The sequence below is a fragment of the Suncus etruscus genome, chromosome X (genome assembly GCF_024139225.1).
Source record: "Suncus etruscus isolate mSunEtr1 chromosome X, mSunEtr1.pri.cur, whole genome shotgun sequence".
Classification (NCBI taxonomy): Eukaryota; Metazoa; Chordata; class Mammalia; order Eulipotyphla; family Soricidae; genus Suncus; species Suncus etruscus.
Genome location: NC_064868.1, coordinates 18,213,196 through 18,220,011, shown reverse-complemented (window position 1 = coordinate 18,220,011; position 6,816 = coordinate 18,213,196). Strand labels below are relative to the sequence as shown.

Sequence of the window (6,816 nt, the reverse complement as noted above, 5' to 3'; positions counted from 1 at the left end):
TCCTGTCCTCTCTCAAACTGAGATTGAAAATCTCTAGAAAGAATCCTCCCATTTTCTGCTTATTTGATTTTTACCCCATTTTATTGCTTTTCTTTCCTGCAAACAAAACCACATAACTTGAACTATCTAGTTCTTCCTCTCAAATAGAGGGGGAAATAAGGGAGGGTACCAGGACCAAACAGATATATTATCACTAAGTAGTAAGTTAGTCACAGAGGGGACCACGTATTCTAACAGCCCGGGGGAGAGGGAGGGTAGGGGGTATGGATGCAAGATGGGAACAGGGTGGAGGGAGGACAAATTTGGTGATGGGAATTCCCCTAATTCAATGTTAATATGTACCTAAAATACTACTATGAAATATATGTAAGCCAATATGTTCAAAATAAAAATTATATATATAGTTATGGTTAAAAAAAACAAAAGAAAGAAATACAAAGTTCCAGCAGTATCAACCACCAGTATCCAATTCCCTTCAGTAGTGTTCCCAGGCTTCCTCCCTCCACAGCCTGCCACCTTGAAAGGTGGGCCATACCATGTAGTGCTATGGAGTTACTTTTGATCTGTACTACTCAGCAATCACTCTTGGCAGACTCAGTGGTCCATATGGGATTCTGGGAATTGATCCTGGATTGGCCAAGCACAAGGCAAGAATACTTCTCACTATTATCTCTCCAGCCCCAGAAAGAAATATTTTTAAGTATAGTTGTTTAAGTATCAGTCCTAGCACTATTATGATCATTTCACTGTTGTCCCTAGTTTACCCCCCATTTTCAAGACTTCCCCTCTAGGAGGCAAAAATAATTTACTTTGTATCGTTTACCACAAAATAGTAAGTAGAATATCAAAAAAGAAGTGAGATAATTAAGCATAGTTATATCTCATATATATGTTATTAAAATATTTGAGGGTTTTCTTGCTATTTTTAATTGAGTCTTCTGTGTTGTTTTGCTTATTGAGCTTAGTGGGTTTCTAGTCTATTTTCCCATCTTATTCGCTACATTCTGACTAAGTAGACAGTATTGTGGAGTTTGGAGGTGTGTCGTGTGCTCCAGGAGCTCCAGGATCTGTAGAATTGGGACAGTTCTTAGCCTGCCTCTGTCCTGAAGAGGTTCCAGAGTAGTCAGCTCAAATATATGTTTACCTGTGAATTTCATGAGTTTGGCAGATCTTCTGAGATTAGTCATTAAGCTTTAAAGCTGTACCATGTATATGGTGGAAATTGGGAATTTCATCAGTCTGTGTAGTATTAGTACTTCTTAATATTGTTCCCTTGGCCAATAAGTAGTGTACATTCCTGTCTCTAATTACTTTCTTTAGTATTAATGCAGTTTTGTATACAACAACTATGAATATCCCAGATTTTCCCTATATTGAATTTTGTGGTTGTTTTCCATCCTTTCACTTTAACCTGTGTTTATCTTGTAATTTTAGATGTGTTTTCTGTAAGCAAAATTTACATGAATTTTTTATTCATCCTGAATTTTGTGTTTTTTGATGTGAGCGTTTAACCTATTGATATTTAGGGATATTACACATATAGAGGAATTTGTTGCCATTTTACTGGGGTTAAGGGGAATGCCGCTTATACAGTTGAATGATTGGCGTTATAAATGGCCTGCCAGTATTTCATTCAGAGTTATTTTAGGTATAGTGAATGTTGCCAACTCTTGCCTATCTTCGAAAGTTTTTATACCTAATTTTTCAGTGTAGTGTACTTTCAGTTGAAATGTGTTTTTAAGCCAATAATTTGAATGTGTCAATACATTTCTTGTCTTCCCTCTACCACTTATTAGGGTGATCTGTAAACATTCTTAGAATGTTTCCTTTATATTTAACAGTTTTAATTTCTCTCTTGATGTTTTAAGATATTTATGTCTCTTTGGTTTTTGCCAATTTAATTACTATTGTCTGGTGTTGTGTTTGAGTCTATTTTGTTCGATACTCTTTGAGTTTCTTGAATCTGTGCAAAAACCTCCCTCTCTAAGTTAGGGAAGTATTAACTTATTTCTCCATCACTTGTTTTTCAACTTTCCCTCTTTCTTGCATCTGATAGTCCTATAATTGGATGAATATTCCTGTTGCTATTATCCATTAAATATCTTCTACTATTTTCCATTTTTCTTCTCTTTTTATGCCCACTTTCTTATCAATATTTCCTTGTATTTTGTCTTCATCTATATGGTTCTATAGATGTGAAATTCTGCATCTATTATATTTTGATATTGTTTTTTTTTCTTTTTGGGTCATACCCTGTGATGCTCAGAGTGTGGCTATATGCTCAAAAATCGCTCCTGCCTTGGGGGACCTATGGGACACCGGAGGATTGAACCACAGTCTGTCCTAGGTTAGCAGTGGAAGGCAAACATCCTTGCATCATCGCTCTAGCCCCAATGTTTTTAGTTTTGTTTTGTTTTTGTTTTGTGGAGGAGATGCTCAGGACTTACTCCTGGCTCTGCACTCAGCTATCACTCACTGATGACAATCTAGGGATATCGTATGGAGTACAAGTGAAGTGCCTATCTTCTGTACTATCGCTCTGTCTTCTAACTTGCTAGTATTTTTTTTAGTTCCTTCAATTAATTAATTAATTAATTGATTCATTTTTTGTTTTGGGCCACACCTGGTGACTCTTAGGGGTTACTGCTGGCTATGTGCTCAGAAATCGCTTCTGGATTGGGGGAACTTAGGGGACACCAGGGATCAAACTGCAGTCCATCCTAGGCTAGTGAGCACAAGGCAGATGCCTTACGGCTTGTGCCGCCACTCCCAAGTTCCTTAAGTTATTTTTGTATGAAATATTTCATCCTCTGAAACAGAACATTTTGCATTTGTTTGAATTTCTCATCCAGTTTTCACTTAATTTCATTTTCAGTGCTTAATTGTTTTCTGTTGCTAAATACAATGTGTTGGATTGAGGACCTCATCGACCATGCTGAAGAGTTTTGTGGGGCTTGAGGACTCTTTATGGGGGACACACTCAGGGATGCCCAGAGGTTACTCCTGGAACTACACTCATGAATTACTTCTAGTGGTGTTTGGAGGACCATATGGGACTCTGAGGATTGAACCCAGGTCAGCCACATGTAAGGCGAGCACCCAACTTGTACTATTGTTCTGGCTCCAATGGGCATAAGGAATTCCTTGAGCTTTTGTCATTGTCTTCCATAGCAGATGAGTTCCTTAGTTTCCACACTGTTATTTGAGTATATAGCTATTAATAGTGGAGGTTTAAATTTATAGTTATTTAAGAACTGATCTGCTCAGTTGTTTATACTAGATGGTTGCTGATTATCTTCCTTAAAATGATGTACAATTTGAGTATGACAAGAGGATATTCAACCAGTTACTCTGTTGTGATAACTGTAATTTATGGGTATGTGCTGTCTGAGACTTAGGGGTGTTGCATCCCACCTGATCCCAATGTGAGGGGTATTATGCATTTACATATGTAGCTGCCTATTCTGCCTGGTCAGTATGTGTAAATGGTGCAAGTAAGTTTCCATATCTCTGGAGCAACCACATGGGTTTTGAGGATTGGAGATTCTCTATGAGCTTTTTAATAAACTTGTTAGGTTCTTATATATATATATATAATATGTCATCTTTAACTACTAAGAAATTGAATTTTTTTTCCAATTTGAATATCTTTATTTATTTTGCCTCACTGCCATTATTGCTCAGACTTCTAAGACTATATTGTGTAAAAGTAGAGACAGGCGACATGCTTTCCTTGGGCTTGATCTCCTTAGGAATACTTTAGATTTTTCACTATTAAAAATGATTTTTTGTGGGATTGTTATAAATGACCATTTACTGTTTTGAGAAAATTTTCTCATATTTCTATTTTATTGAGAGTTTTCTATCATGAATGGATATTGTGTCTTGTCAAATCTTTATCTACAATAATTGGTACTATTATATGACCTATTTTTTGGCTTTTTGGGCCACACTTGGTGGTGCTCAGGATTTACTCCTGGCTCTGTGCTCAGAAATCACTCCTGGCTTAGGAGACCATATGGGATGCCGGGGATGAAACGCAGGTCCGTCCAGAATCAGCAGTGTGCAAGGATAAGCCCTTCCACTGTGCTACCACTCTGACCCTGATCATATGCCTTTTTAAAATTGATGTTGTTTGTTACATTCTTGTAACTTGTTTATCAGAATCATCCTTACATCCATGGAAAATTACCACTTGATCACACTGTTATATTTTTGATATACTGTTGGATTCATTTTGCTAATATTTTTTGAGAATTTTTGTTGTTGATATTATCAAGGAAATTGGTCTGAGATCTGTTTTAGTAGTATTTCTTATATGTCCTGCATTTTGGTGTAATGTTAGCTTCAAGATGTTAGGAAGGATTGCTGATTTTCTATATTTTGGGAGAGTTTAAGGAGCAAAGTAGTAAGCTTTAAATGTCTGCACTATATTTCTCTATTCTAGTCTGGCTATGGAGTCTCTTTTTTTAGATCTGTTGTATCTATGGTATCTCCTTTATATGTAAATTGCTTCATTGACCTTTGCTTTTAGTATTCTTTATTGATATTTGGAATTTTTATTTTAAATGCAATTTGAATTGGAGTTTTACTAGTTAGGTGTATTTTTGCTGGAGTGCTTTAAATCTCCTATCTTGGTGCACATAATCCTCAAGTCTAGGAAATTCCTATGATATCTTTAAATATTGGTAAGGGGCGAAGCATTAGTGTATCTACTCTTCAGAGCTTCTATTGAATTTTTAAAATCAGTTACCACACTCTTCATTTCTGCTTGTTGTTTTTGTCATTTCAACATTCATTATTTCTTCTGCTGGCTTTGCTACTTATCTGTTTTATTGTTTATATGATCTCATTAAATATACTTATACAGGTGTCATCCATTGAGAATTTTCTGAACTGGTTGGTGCTGTTTGAGCCCTCTGTGTTCCTGTTTTTGGCTATTGAACTTAGTGGACTTCTATGCTTCTTCCCCATCAGTTTGATGTTATCCTACTGGAAATGTGTGACAACATGCAAAGTTGAGGAGTTGTGGAACTAGGACTCATGCTATAGTAGAATTCAAGTGTGGGGATCTTATCTTACTTTTAAAATTGCTTTTCTATTTTTTTAAATTTTATACCTGACTTGAATTCAAAGTACACTTTCTTGAAAATAATACACTTTCTGGAATTGACCAATATTAGTCTTAGGAAAAATAATATTTTAGGAAAAAATAATATTTTAAGAAAAATATAGACTGAAATAGACATTTAGTTTTTGCTGGAGTAGATATTTATTTATTTATATGCACTAAGTGGCACTATTTACACTACAACTATAAGGTAACACATAAAACCAATGAAATTTAACTTTGCAGTAGCTTCATGGACTTGGATCTTTCTGGATGAACACATTCCCCCCACCCATATCCCCATAAACATCATGCCTAACCCAGAGCTGTGCCAGAGTAGTGTGTTTAGGGGTTAAGCTCTAAAGTTGTGTCCTGCCACAATATACCTTGCAGTTAAAAGATGACAGGTGGGACATAAAAGTTATAGTATATTTTCAGCCTAATTCACAAAAGCTACCGTTTACCTTTCTAGAACAAAGCAACAAGTTAAATTTTTTGGAGTACCACCTGTTGTGTCAGGTGGGAGTGCGGAGTAGGACTCTTAGAGCAATGACTCTTGTGGATCAGTCAGGTTGGATTTTATCAATAATCTAGTTGGCTGATAAATACTGCCAAGATAACATTTGATTTGTAATCTTTAGCAAATTATAGACAAACTTTACTGGCCAGAAATTATACATTTATATTAATAAAAAGCACTTCAAATTATGAAAGCTATGAAGACAGTGCTCATAGCAGGGTTTAGCAAGGCAAGGTGCCCAGATTTCTTCCCAAGTTTGGCTTGCACAGCAACTCTGCTGGCCTTGTTCAGAGAAATTCTCACACCAAGTTTGGCCTCCCTGTTCCCAAAAGTTCTGATAATGTTTGCCATATGTCTGCCCTCTTTTGTTTTGACAAGCTTCTGCTTCATCTTGGCCAACTCCTACCTTGTATGCTTATCATTACAAAGATTCTTCTTGTTCCTAACTGGGACTATGGGTATGTTGAAACAGAATAACATAACTTCTGGAGTCCATTTTTATAGAGAGTTTTATAAGGATCCTTTCCATCCCCTTAAATATCTGCCTCATAGTTTTCAAACACTATGTGTACTTGCATGTGAGGGAACTGGTCTTGCTAAAGACAAGGAGCAAGCAAGTCTTAACAGGCTCCATCACCACCAATCACCAATGTCTTCCAGATGACAGTCATTGCTTACAATAAGGTTGCTGCAAGACCCATGACCTGTGTGCCATATCTTGTGAAAAATCCCTTAACTTTCAGATGAAAGGCACCCAAGTGATTATTTTAAGCCTAACCTCTCTGATGAGTCACAAGTCTCCTCAGAGTTGCTTGATCCTAGTTGCATCTGTGAGACTACAGGGTGAATGGCTGGGTGACTGGCAGTGGACTGGATGAGAGAACTGACCAAGGACACTGGCAGCAGACTATATATTGCTTCTTTTTTATGCTAGTTTGTGTGTTTTGTTTTCAAAACTGCTGATACCGTGTTCAGCATTCCAAATTCTTTTTCTTTGCCTTACTAGTGTATTCTTTATAGCTTTCAAATTCATTCAATGCATTCTTTAGCATTATGCATCATTTTTCTTAGAATTTATTGAATTTCTCTTTAAGAGATTCCGTCATTTACACTATCATCTAGAAGACTTTTTCTGAGTTTTTATTTAAATGGTGTCAAGGTTTTTTATGGGCTGAGGATACTGTTA

General features: G+C 36.4%; 1 pseudogene; it reads right to left on the bottom strand.

Moving 5' to 3' along the window:
* Positions 1-6,016: 6,016 nt before the first annotated feature.
* On the bottom strand, positions 6,017-6,301 carry LOC125998754 (ras-like GTP-binding protein Rho1; annotated as a pseudogene).
* Between the last annotated feature and the right edge of the window lie 515 nt (positions 6,302-6,816).